The sequence below is a fragment of the Salvelinus sp. IW2-2015 genome, unplaced genomic scaffold (genome assembly GCF_002910315.2).
Source record: "Salvelinus sp. IW2-2015 unplaced genomic scaffold, ASM291031v2 Un_scaffold1405, whole genome shotgun sequence".
Classification (NCBI taxonomy): Eukaryota; Metazoa; Chordata; class Actinopteri; order Salmoniformes; family Salmonidae; genus Salvelinus; species Salvelinus sp. IW2-2015.
Genome location: NW_019942888.1, coordinates 282,021 through 295,802, shown reverse-complemented (window position 1 = coordinate 295,802; position 13,782 = coordinate 282,021). Strand labels below are relative to the sequence as shown.

The following is a 13,782-nucleotide window of genomic DNA, read 5'->3' as shown; positions in this document are numbered from 1 at the left end:
CCTTACTGACATTACCTTCAAATAACATCACCCTCATAGGCTTCTCCAATTACCCTCAATTACCTGTTCCCCAAGTTATCCTCCAATAACAAGCCCCAATTAACCCCTCCTGCCCTCCCGTCCTACAAGCACCCCTGGTGCTGCGTGCCTGTTTTTTAGCCGGGGGCTCATTTCTCCCTATATCAGCATCTCCCCTTCTCTCCTCTTCCTCCCCTTTTTTCACTCTCTGCAGGAGATGCTAGACTGACAGACACGCATCCTCTCTGTCTGTCTGTCTGACTGTCTGTCTCCTCACCAGGATAAGGTTTACTGTTGATAGGTAGGGCAGAGATGGAACAATATTATTTTTTTGTGTGTCTATCACTGTTGTTTCATACAAATGTCTGGTTACAGAGTGTCCGTGTGTATCTCTCTTATTGATAGCGTTTTTTTTTGTTCATGGTCATTCTATTTACTCAGTGTTCTGTCTGTTAAGATCTTGGTTTGATCTCTCTCCTCCAGGTGTGACGACCTTTCCCAGTCCTCGACTTGTCTCTATCCAGGTGATGTGCCTCTGTGCTGGCTGTGGTGCTCTGCTGCCTCTATCCCTGGGTATGTCTGGGGTCAGTCTGGAGGTGGAGGGGCCTGTCGGCTGATGGCTAACCCCATCTCGGGCAGGTTTTATCGGGCAGGAGATGTGATCATGGAGGCCTGTTCCCCCGTCCATGTGGACGCCCCTCTACCAGAGCAGGAGTTCAGGAGGAGTATTGAGGGAAATGTGACATGTACAATGTACGCAACTCTGAAGTATTGTGTGATGACAGCTTTGTGTCATTGTTTTCATGTGTAAAGTGTTTTCAGTTACCTCCTCTTCTACCTGTCTCTTCCTTCCTCCATCTGTCAGTTTCTACCAGCGTGCTTACCGCTGGCTCCAGACTATGATCTTTGCGGTGGAGGAGATTAACCGTGACCCAGTCCTCCTTCCTAACCTCACCCGGGGTTCCTGGCTGCTGACACCATGCTGGCAGGAGGAACAACTCTGGGGCAGCTTAGCCATGGTGACCGGCCAGGAGGCCTCTGTGGCGGACACACAGAGTGTGGAGCAACCCCTGAAGTGCCCGTCATCATCGTGATGATGCCCGCTCCTCAGCCTCCATCGGTGTGGCACAGAACCTCGGGCCGTTTGATTTACCCATGGTGAGGCATGGGTTGGAGTACAGACTGGGATGAAAAGAGATGATGAATATCAATCTAGACGATTCTCTGTCTTATAATGTTAAATTGTGCTCTCCCTCTGGTACTATCTGCTTCTTTAAATATTTGAATTCTCTCTGTCTCGCTTCTCTTGCATCTTCTCTCTCTGCATCTCTCTCTTCTCTTCTCTCTTCTCTCTCTCTTCTCTCTCTCTCCTCTCTCTCTCTCTCTCTCTCTCTCTCTCTCTCTCTCTCTCTCTTCTCTCTCTCTCCTCTCTCTTCTCCTCTCTCTCTCTCTCTCTTCTCTTCTCTCTCTCTCTGTGTGTTCTCTCTCTCTCTTCCTCTTGTTCTCTCCCAGGTGAGTTATTTTGCCTCCTGTGCGTGTTTGAGTGACAACTGGAGGTACCCGTCGTTCTTTCGCTACGATTCCCAGCGATGCTTTCCAGGCTCGGGGGCATGGTCAGGCTGCTGCATCAGCTGGGCTGGGAGTGGGTGGGCTGGTGTCAGGGGATGATGACTATGGGAAGTTTGGGGTTCAGATGCTTCTCCAAGATTCCACGGATCTGGGGTTTGTGTCGCCTACGCAGAGGTCATCCCAAGGTACGACCTGCACTCTGATGATCTGACAATAGACTCTCTCTTTCTGTCTCTCTTTTACTCTGCTTCCCCCCCTCTCCACTAATCTAAAATAGAAACTCTCTTCTCTGATTTTCTGATTTTCTCTGACTCTCTTCGCCTCTCTCTCACTGATGGTCATCCCCAAGGTACATCTCAGAGACGGATGAAGCACATCGTGGACACCATCAGAGGATCTACTGCCAGGAGTGTGGTAACATTCGCTATCTCTCAGGATGCACGGGTAATCGTTACTGGTCAGATTATTGTTAAGTATTTGTTACACAACTGCTATCAGGAGTGTTTTTTGTCCTACCATGGGTTCTGATGCCCTTTATTAGACACCAGTTTTTCTAATTGATAATAATGTATGTTCAACTTGACTATCTTGATCTTTGTTCAACCATCTTCATTTCGCCAGGCCCTGATGGAAAGGTTGTGTCCGTCAGAACATAACAGACAGGCAGTGGATCGCCTCGGAGGGCCTGGGTCACCTACTCTACTCTCTCTTCCCCAAAAAACCTGCCCTCTCTTGCCGACTTGGCATTTGCCCTTGAAGGAAATGTTCATTCCCAGCCTGGCCCTTTCCCTAACACGCCTCACGTTCCTGATGTGGGGACTACCAGAAATCCGACCCCTTCCTGAGGAATTTGTGGGAGGGAGATTTTTGGGGTGTTCTCTGGGGATTGACCTCAGCATGACCCCGTTCGTGCCGGCCGACATTGTACTGCGTTCAGAGGGCCATAGGTGAGGGAGAGTTTACAACTAATGCTCTGTTTTTGTGTCCTGATCCATTCCCGATGTTGTTCTCAGTAAAATAAGTGTCAATCCTAGGTGAAGGGGAGAGTCAGTACGCTGACGTGGTCTCAGCTGAGAGCCAGCTACAATGTGTACAAGGCGGTGTACGCCATCGCCCACGCCATTCAGACATGGTGGCCTGTCGACAGGGGAGGGACCCTTAATAGTGGACAGTGCCCTGATATCAGAAGCTTCAGCCCAGCCAGGTGACAATAGCATGTTGATCTGTTTTCAGGATAACAACACTAATGTTTCCAGTCAGGATACAGTGGGAAACACTTTACTAGTGTTACTAGTGAACACTGTTTTAGTACTAAAGACCCAAAGCACAACTGGTTCTAACTCTTGATCCTGTTTCAATAAACCTTTTGTCTTTGAGATTGTTCATTATCTGAGAGGAGTGACTTCAAGTATCCTGTGGGAGATTTGTTCCACTTCGACATGAAGTGGTTGATCCGCCTGCCTCTTATGACATCATCAACTGGCATGTGACCCCCGAAGGGAAGGCAGAGTTTGTCCAGGTCGGCCATTTTCTGTCACGTTGGGAGTGGACGACCAGTTTCACATCAATATGGAGAATGTGTGTGGGAGGAGGGCAGCGGAGACGAGCGTAGTACCATTTTAGCTTGGTTTCTGAGCAGAGAGGGATGTGTCTGGTCTGTCTGTCTGTCTGTCTGTCTGTCGTCTGTCTCTGTCTGTCTGTCTGTCTGTCTGTCTGTCTGTCTGTCTTTCTGTCTGTCTGTCTGTCTGTCTGTCTGTCTGTCTGTCTGTCTGTCTGTCTGTCTGTCTGTCTGTCTGTCTGTCTGTCTTTGCCTTGCCTGTCCTGCCTGTCTGTCTGTCTGTCTGTCTCTGCTGTGTGGTATGTGTGTGTGTGTGTGTGTGTTGTGTGTGTGTGTGTGTGTGTGCGTGTGTGTAAGTGTGTGGATGTGTGTGTGTGTGTGTGGTAGTGGTGTGTGTTGATAAGTTTGGTGGGTGTGTGTAGGTGTGTGTGTGTGTGTGTGTGTGAGAGAAGAGAAAGAGACTTGTTTAGTTTCTCACCCTGAGCAGACATTACAGCAAAGAGAAAGACAGAAAAAAACACCAAATAACAGGTGAATGTTAGGTCAGACAGGAAGCTCTGTCAACAATATGATACTGAATGTTAGGTCAGACAGGAATCTCTGTCAACAATGTTGAAGACTAAGATCAGACAGGAGCTCTATCAACACCTTCTCGCGAATGTCTGAGATCATGATGCAGGAGAAGCTCCATCACATGTCGTAAGCGACCTAGCACATCACTGATATGCCATAGAATATGTTATGTGTCAATCCTCACATAGTCCCAAGAGAGCCCAGTCAAAACCTGCCTGTGTGTGTGTGTGTGGTGTGTGTGTGTGTGTGTGTGTGCAGTGTGAGTGTGAGTGTGAGTGGTGAGTGTGAGTGTGATGTGGAGTGTGTGTGTGTGTGTGTGTGTGTGTGTGTGTGTGTGTGGGGGTGTGTGTGTGGTGTGTGTGTTGTGTGTGTTGTGTGTGTGTGTGTGTGTGTGTGGTGTGTAATAATGGTGATAATAGCGATGATGATGATGATGATGATGATGACTGCATCCTCCCCACCGACTGCTAGGTCCCTGTGTCTATATGCAGTGCTGCCTGCCCCCCTGGTACCAGGCATGCGGTAACAGAAGGGGAAGCCTGTGTGCTGCTTCGACTGTCTGTCCTGCGCGTGAGGGAGAGATCAGCAACACAACAGGTAGTCTATCAACTTTTCTCAGTTCCAATTCATTTTTTGACTCACATCCTGACAGATTATCTGATGTACATGACTGCGGTTGGCTGATTTGAGATCTTGGTGACAGCGAGAAATGTTAAACTTGAATATGAGAATTCTTCTGGATTCTGTCAAGACTCGAATGTGTCACATGCAGTTCTGAGTGTCTTGGGTTCCTGAGGATAATATTGGACATGAACGATTACTAGATATCTGTTGTATCCTAGGCAATCTCAGATTATCTAAGACTAGTCCATGGATCTGATTCCTTCTCTTCCCTTTTTTTTTGTTTTAGAGGAGAATCAGCGTCTGTTCTTCAACAACATCTAATGTTACATCATACTTTATTCATTCTTATGAATGATTGTCTTAATAAAATACAGTGGGGCAAAAAAGTATTTAGTCAGCCACCAATTGTGCAAGTTCTCCCACTTAAAAAGATGAGAGAGGCCTGTAATTTTCATCATASGTACACTTCAACTATGACAGACAAAATGAGAAGAAAAAAATCCAGAAAATCACATTGTRGGATTTTTTATGAATTTATTTGCAAATTGCWAATTATTTATTTGCAAATTGAACACATTTTGCCATTGGGCTGATTTTTGGGTTGATATAGTAGGATTCCACCTTATTCCGGTATTATCTATTTGTCTGTTTGATGGCTCTGCTGTAGCGGGAAATTATGGTATGCATTCGTTTCCTCAGCCGTAGCCTCTGAGTTGACTGCGATGTCCCTGTGAGGGGTAGCTCTGTCAGTAGTAAGTAGGACAATGCACAAGAATGTTTTATGCCCATGATTTCAGACCTAAATGTCAAAGGTCACGTAGATGTACGCACTTAAAGTCAGTCCGTTACTTAAAGGACTCTCAGACCATGAGAAACAAGATTCTCTTGTCTGATGAAACCAAGATGGAACTCTTTGACCTRAATGCCAAGTGTCACGTCTGGAGGAAACCTGGCACCGTCCCTATGGTGAAGCATGGGGGTGGCAGCATCATGTTTTTCAGAGGCAGGGACTGGGAGACTAGTCAGGATTGAGGGAAAGATGAACGGAGCAAAGGACAGAGAGATCTTTGATGAAAACCTGCTCCAGAGCGCTCAGGACCTCAGACTGGAGGAAGGTTCACCTTCCAACAGGACAACGACCCTAAGCACACAGCCAAGACAAGGCTTTGAGACAAGTCTCAAAATATCCTTGAGTGACCCAGCCAGAGTCYGGATTTGAAAATCTCTGTAGAGACCTGAAAATAGCTGTGCAGCGACGCTCCCCATCCAACATGAGAGATCTTGAGAGGATCTGCAGAGAAGAATGGGAGAAACTCCACAAATACAGGTGTGCCACATTTGTAGCATCATACCCAAGAATACTCAAGACTTTAATCGCAGCCAAAGGTGCTTCAACAAAGTATTGAGTAAAGAGTCTGAATTCTTATGTAAATGTGACTTCATTTCAGGAAACTAGGCATATGTCGCTTGTTACTACTTCACAGAGAGAGCCATTTGAACGTAAACTTTTTGTCAGAAACCTTCTGGAACATGTATTTCACGTTGCTCTCTGTAATTATTCTGGTGTATTGGTGCTATTTGTGATGGTGGCTGCAATGTAAAACTACGATTTATACCTCAAATATGCAAATTTTACAAAACATAATGTTTTATAACATGATGTTATAAGACTGTCATCTGATGAAGTTGTTCAAAGGTTAGTGATTAATTTTATCTCTATTTGTGGGTTTTGTGAAAGCTATCTTTGCGGTGGAAACATGGTGAAAACATGGCGTTGTGTGTTTGGCTTTTGTGTGTGAGCTAAATATAAATATACACTGCTCAAAAAATAAAAGGAACACTTAAACAACACAATGTAACTCCAAGTCAATCACACTTCTGTGAAATCAAACTGTCCACTTAGGAAGCAACACTGATTGACAATAAATTTCACATGCTGTTGTGCAAATGGAATAGACAAAAGGTGGAAATTATAGGCAATTAGCAAGACACCCCCAATAAAGGAGTGATCTGCAGGTGGTGACCACAGACCATTCTCAGTTCCTATGCTTCCTGGCTGAGATTTTGGTCACTTTTAAATGCTGGCGGTGCTTTCATTTCAGTGGTAGCATGAGACGGAGTCTACAACCCACACAAGTGGCTCAGGTAGTGCAGCTCATCCAGGATGGCACATCAATGCGAGCTGTGGCAAGAAGGTTTGCGTTGTCTGTCAGCGTAGTGTCCAGAGCATGGAGGCGCTACCAGGAGACAGGCCAGTACATCAGGAGACGTGGAGGAGGGCCGTAGGAGGGCAACAACCTATGCAGCACGACCGCTACCTCCGCCTTTGAGCAGGAAGAGCTCTGCCAAGCCCTGCAAAATGACCTCCAGCAGGCCACAAATGTTGGAACATAAACTAACAAAATGACACTTAACGAAAATGTCACTCTTAATCCAGTATACTGTATATCTTTATTACAAGAGACATAATTCACACATTCTACAGCACAACAGCAGTATGTCTTAAGTGTAAAACTAATAATGACTTTCTGGGAATGCTATAAAGTCCAGAAGTTGCAGAGCTAGAAAGTTGCCTGTCAGAAGTAATACAATGTAAACTTACTTTTAATCCAGCTGTCTGCATATTTCAAGACATGACATCATGAGGTGCAGTGAGATACCTGATGGGTGGATGATTACTTCTTTGTCAATCATATTGAAAAAAACGTATACTTAAAAACTGGGAGTCAACCGATCCTCCATCGTTAACACAATGGAAAGGTCAAATGCTGGAAAGTGTATGGGCGACGGAGAGAAAACAAATGGTGCAGTTTGAGGCCATGTGGCGGAAAGTGATGTGGGCCAGAGATGGAGGGGTAGCAGAATGGTTTTGGGCAGGGTGATGTTGTAAATGTCTGTGTGCATCTGTATGTTGTCATTGTATGCATGTATTGTTTTAAAAAAACAATAAAGAAATCTAACAAAAAAAGAACAATTAAATCTCATCATTTAATTTTATTGATTTTTCAATTTGAGCGTCATTATTTCTATATAGCCAATACTTTCTCTTTCGGAACTTCTAAAGTGAGTGGGTTGGGTGCTGCTTCATGACAAAGATCACAAGAGCAGATGCTCACCGATTTGACGGCTCCRACCGCAGTTCCATCTCCGACACCGCCMRAACATCTGCAATGTGGGTGTCTGTTGTCGCCGGATAACACTTCTGATCGAATATAGGCCTTGATGTTTTACCATTAGTGCTCTTGTGATGAACACTGAGGCTCTGAAAGGCTCTGAAAGTATCTGAAAGTTACATTAGGACAACATTTGTAGGACTGGTAGAACTGGTAAACCTGGTAGGACAGGGAGAATTGGTAGAACAGGTAGGATGTGTAGGACTGGTAGAACAAGTGAAAGTTGTTGWAAGTTACATTAGGACAACATTTGAACTGGTAGGACTGGTAGAACTGGGAGAATTGATAGGACTTGTAGGACTGGGAGATCTAGGATAACTGGTCGGACTGATAGGACTGGTAGGACTGGTAGGACTGGTAGGAAGGGCAGGACAGGGAGGACTGGTAGGACTGGTAGGACAGGTAGGTCCGGTAATACTGGTAGGACCGGGAGAATTGGTATGACTGGCAGTACTGGTAGGACCGGTAGATCTGGTAATACGGGTAGGATCGGGAGAATTAGTAGGACTGGTAGGACCGGTAAGATTGGTAGGACTGGTAGGACTGGTAGAACTGGTAGGACTGGGAGAATTGGTAGGACTGGTAGGACTGGTAGGACTGAAGGAATTCGTAGGACTGGTAGAACTGGTAAACCTGGTAGGACAGGGAGAATTGGTAGAACAGGTAGGATGTGTAGGACTGGTAGAACAGGGAAAATTGATCGGACTGGTAGGACTGGGAGATTTGGTAGGACTAGTAGGATGGTAGGACTGGTATGACAGGGAGAATTGAGAGAATTGGTAGGACTGGTAGGACTGGTAGGACTGGTAGGACTGTTAGAACTAGTAGGACCGGGAGAAATGGTAGGACTGGTAGGACTGTTAAGAATGGTAGGACTGGGAGAATTGGTAGGACTGGTAGGACTGGTAATACTGGGAGAACTGGTGGACTGGGAGAACTGGTAGGACTGGTAGAACAGGGAGAATGGTAAAAGTACACGTAAGAGAGTTTTTAGGAAGTTATAGGTAGTAATTAAGTAGAAGTAGTAAGTAATAAGGTATTAGAGTAGTAGTTAAGTGTAAAAATAGTAGCAAAGGAAGTTTATTCGTAGTAGAAGTACGAGTAGTAGTTAGAGTGTAAGTATAGAGTTGAGTATTAGAGTAAGGTTAGGTCAAGAGAGGTTTTAGGTAAGTCAGTAACAGGTACTAGTTAAGGTCGTGAGAGTAATATAGTCATTTAGATTAGTAGAGAGTAAGAGTAGGTAGAGTAACGTAGTTAGTAGAGTAGGGTAAGATACTAGGAGGAGGGTAGTTGTGTAAAGTAAAGGGTAAAGAGTTACGTAAGTAGTTTAGGAAGTAGTAGAGTTAATAATAGTGAACTATAGTAAGTTCAGTTAAAGTATAAAGTATAAAGAGAGTAGAAAGTTTAGTATTAGAGTTAAAGAATAATCTAGTTAGATTAAAGGATAGTATACGTTAATAGTTTAGTCAGTATGAGTTTATAGTAGTATATATCCAGATTAGTCAAGGTAGTTAAGTATAAGTAAGTAGAGTACAGTAAATTAGTAGTGGATGTAGGGGTCAGTAAGTAGAAGTAGTTAGAGTATTCAGTAAGTAAATTAGAGTTAAAGGTTAAGGTTTAGTAGGTGTAACGAGTTAGTTTAGAGTTAAGTATAGATAAAAAAGTCTAAGTATCTAGTACATGTAGTCTAGATGTTAGTCAAAAAATAGTCTAGAGAAGTAGTTAAGAGTTATAGTAGTAACGTAGTATAAGAGAGAGAGTATTAGTCTTAAGTAGGTAGAAGTTAGTAAGAGGTAAGTCTAGTAGTTAGAGAGTATAAGTAGGTAGAAGGTAAGGTGATTAAAACAGTCTAGTTAAGTTTAGAAGATGTAGTAAGAGTAGAGTTATCAAGAGTTAGGATAGTAAGCAAGTAGTAGTGAGAGTGGTCAAAAAAGTAAGGTTAGAGAGAGTAATAAATTAAGTAGTGATAAAGTTACTTATTAGAGTTATAGAGTTAAGTATTAAGTATAATAGGTGAGTAATAGTCAAGTTATATAAGTTAGTAGAGTAGGTTAAGTAGTTAAGTAGTACGAAGTTAGTAAAGAGTAGAAATAAGTGTAAAGAATAGTAGTAAGTAGTAAAAGTCAGGAACGTAAAATAAAGAGAATATTAGTAAGAGTCCAAGAGTAGTGATATAAGTAGTATAGTAGTAGTAAAGAGTAGTTAAAGTAGAGTTTTAGTCAAAGTAGTAAGTAATACATGTAGACATTAGAAGGAGGAAGTTAGAAAGTAGTGTAATAGGAAGAAAGTAAGTAGGTTATTTAGTTAAGTAGTCAGTAGAGTAAGTTTACAGTAAGTAGAAGTAAGTTTCATCATCTTCTGCCAGCTAACATATATTCTTCCAGTCTTTCATTCTGTCTCTATAAGTAACACAAGTCTCCGGAACTACAAGTAATATGCTTAAAAATGCTCGTAAGAGCGAAAAACTCAAAGGTATTACAAGATAGCTTCTCAGAGTCACTCGCAATATCCGTTACGTTTCCACTCGTAAGGAACACCGAGACAAGAAACGAGTATTGAGTAAGTCTCTCGGGTACCAGCGGGTCTCGACTAGTCATCATATATCTACTGTAAAGGCCAAGATCCCGCTAGGTCCACTGTGCGGCTACCCAATATCTACACCATAGACAGTGTTGGTAGTACGTAAGCCAGAGAGCTACATAGTAAAAACGTAAGTACAGTACATCTAGCACGTAACATGACACGTAGATTTTGAAGGTAATACATGGCTTAGTCCTTAAGTTGCAAAACGCTGTAACTTTGTACCATCTACGTTTAAACTCGGTTGTAATTACGTGTCACTAAAGTTTAGTTACGAGTCACAGATAATCATGCACGACCCATATAGCAAAACCGTCGCAGATAGTCCGCAAACCACCCTCAACACAACGCACAAATGTGCCCCCACCACGGGCAAGTCAACCACCGCGGATCTATCTCCAACAAGCAAAGCGACCCGCCCTGCCAGCGAAGGTCGCTAGATAGTAAGCGTTTAGAGAATTTAAGTAACACGAGCTATTAACAATATACATTCCACTACAGTAGTAATGTACAGTATGCACTAGAGGCGTTAATACCGTATACTACATCCCAGAGTAAAAAGACAGAATAGTATGAGCAGTCAATCGAAGATAGTAAAGTCCTCTTAATATATAGCTCAACGCAAGGTAGGAGTGTTAAGAGAGTGAAGTTGAGGTTATTTAGTTGTAGAGAGTAGTGTCACTTTTTTAGTAATAGTAAGTTACGTAATACGGTAGTTTGTTAAGAGTCAAAGTCCAGGTATAGAGTAAGTCCAGGGGTGAATAGTCAGAATAGAGTAGTCTACGTAGTCACTTAGTTTCATAGTAGTGCTCATCAGGTGCAGTAGTAGAGTTAGTGAAGTAGTCAGACGAAGTAAAAGGTCCGACTAGAATCAGGTCAAAGTTAGTAGAGTACTAAGTTTTTAGTAGTAGTTCACTAGGGTATCTGTACCCGAAGGTTTCAGAGTCGAATAGTCAAAGTAGTATACGAGTGCCTACTCCTTTAGTAAGTTTAGTACGACTGCGTACAAGTAGATTAGGATAGAGCAGTCCACTAGAGTACTGCTCGCCTCACTCCTCGTACTACGGTGCCTCATTAATTTAGACAGTTACAGTCTCCAGGAAGTAAGTTATAAGTTAAGTAAATAGAGTCAGTAGAGTTAAGAGGAGTAAGTGTTAATAGCAGATAGTGAGGTTATAGTATTAAAGTTGTAGGTAGTACAACGGTAATAAGAAGAAGAGTATAGTATTGTAGTTAAGTAAAAGTTAGCATAATAAGTATATAAATTAGAGAAGTTAGTACAAGTATATCCAGAACTTGTGGCCACACTATCACCTCAAACCATGACCCTGCCACCTGCCAATTATTCTCCTAACGAGTCATTAAGAAGTGTCAAACTACACTCTAACGTTGAGAAGTCGCATCCACCTCAGTCATAAGTAAGGTGGAGGTCTATAGTCTAAGTAAGTAGTTAGTCCACGACAGTATAACTTCAGGGAAAGTAGTTTAGTATAAAGTCAACATTAGTCCTATACGTGCTAGTCTTAGTAGTATGTTAGTAAAAAGTGTAGTTACAGAGGTAATATGGTAGAAGATACTTTATAGCAGAGTAACAAAGTATCACTAGGCTAAGGTCTCTACACGAGATAGCGTAAGTTAAAGTAGAGTTTAGTAAGGTCAGTCAAGTACCAAAGTCTATAAGAGAAGTACCCTCTCTCCGGGTGATATACTCGATACTTTAGTTTAGGCCAGTCTTTCAGACGATAAAAACAGTCAGAAGTTCATAGAAGTGGTTGCAAGCCATTAATGCTAACCATCTGCGCCATTAAAAACCATAGATAGTTAAGATCAACAACCGCACATGTGGACAAGCTTGCATTAAATCACTACAATGACACAACTAAGTAAGTTTATATTGTGTCTACATTTTGTAAGTTGTAGGGTCAAAATACACTGAACAAAAATTAAAAAATAACATGCAACAAATTGCAAACAATTTTGACCGATGTTACGTTACCATGATTTAAGGACATCAGTCTCAATTTGATAATAAACTTGAATAGCGCCCTAAATCTATGGATCTTCATCATGACTGGGAATACAGATATGCATACGTTGTATTTGGTCACAGAAACCCTTAAAAAGTAGATGGTGCGTTAGATCAGAAAACAGTCAGTATCTCATGTGTATCAAGCTGTGCTCAGTTCACATTCTCCTTCCCATTTGATTATGTGATCAGGTCTGTAAGTTGTGGCCATGTGGTAATGTTGTCCCACTCCTACTTCAATGCTGTAGGCGAAGTTGATGGATGTATGGTAAGAAACTTGGAAAACGTTTGCTGTGTATCACACTCGATCCAGAATGCATTACAAACATTGTACTGCTAATAGGTTGACATGTCTGTGTGAGTAAGCAGGCCATGGAAGAACTGGGACTTTCCAGGAATTTGTTTGTAGAGATCCTGTTACGACATTGGGCGCCGATGCAATTAGTCTATGCTGAAACATGAGTCATGAGCCAGATGAAGGGCATGACAATGGGCCTCAAAGATCTTGTCACTAGATTAGTTCTCTGTGCATTCAAATGTCATTCGAATAAAAATGCGATATTGTGTTTCGTTGTCTGTAGCCTTAATGCCACTGCCCATTACCCATAAACCACCGCCACCATGGGGTCCTCTGTTCACAACGTTGACATCAGCAAAACCGAACTGCACAAATACAATGGCCATATCACGCACGTCTGCCATCTGCTCCGAGGGTAACAGTTGAAACGGGGATTTTTCGTGAAGAGCACACTATCTCCAGGTGAAGTCGTTCAGTGGCTCATTGTGATCGGTTATGCACCAACTGGATACGTGCAGTCAGGTCAAACACCTGGTTGAGGACGAAGACGAGCACCGGCAGATGAGCTTCCGCTGAGTAGGTTTCTGACAAGTGTTGTGCAGGAAGAAGTTCGTTTCGGTTGTGGCAAACCCACGTTTCATCAAGCTGTCCGGGTGGCTGGTCTCAGAACTTTCCCTCAGGTAAGAAGGCTCGGGATGTGGAGTTCATGCGCGTTGGCATGAGGCCAGCTCCTTGAAACGTAAACAAATTCTCCATAAACGACATTGGACGGCACTATTGGTTAGCAGGAAATACATTAAATTCTCCGGCAAAACGTTTGGTGGTACATTCCTGTAGTCAGCATGCCAATTGCACAATTCCCTCAAAAGTAGGTGTGAGAAATCTGTCGGCACATTTTGTTGTGGTAAAGTAAACTGCCACATTTTAATGTGCCTTTTTTATTGTCCCCCAGCAACCAAGGTGTAGCCTGATGTATGGATATGCTGTTTTTCAGTCTTTCTGAGTATGCCACACCGTGTCAGTGTGGATGGTATTAATCCTTTGGCAAAGAGAGAAATGCTCACTAACTGAGATGTTATAACAAATTGTGCACCACCAATTGAGAGAAAATACACTTTTGTTGTCCTGGAAAACTTTTTCCACTGGAATATTTTTATTTCAGCTCATAGAAAACGTGAGTCCAACACTTTCATGTTGTGTTCATAGTGTGTTTTGTTTCAGTGTCAGTTTGAGTATCTTGTAATAAAGTCTCCGAATTCCACATCTGACCTTCTAATAACCCTTAAGCTCAGATTTAGATAAGGAGAGCCATTATTTCAATAGTAATATACCAATAAACCCGCTAGAAAATAAGGAAGAGCGT

General features: G+C 42.8%; 1 pseudogene; it reads left to right on the top strand.

Annotated features, from left to right (window-relative positions):
* Positions 1-13,782, top strand: part of LOC112070723 (extracellular calcium-sensing receptor-like) — a 38,178-nt pseudogene that overhangs the window by 14,991 nt on the left and 9,405 nt on the right.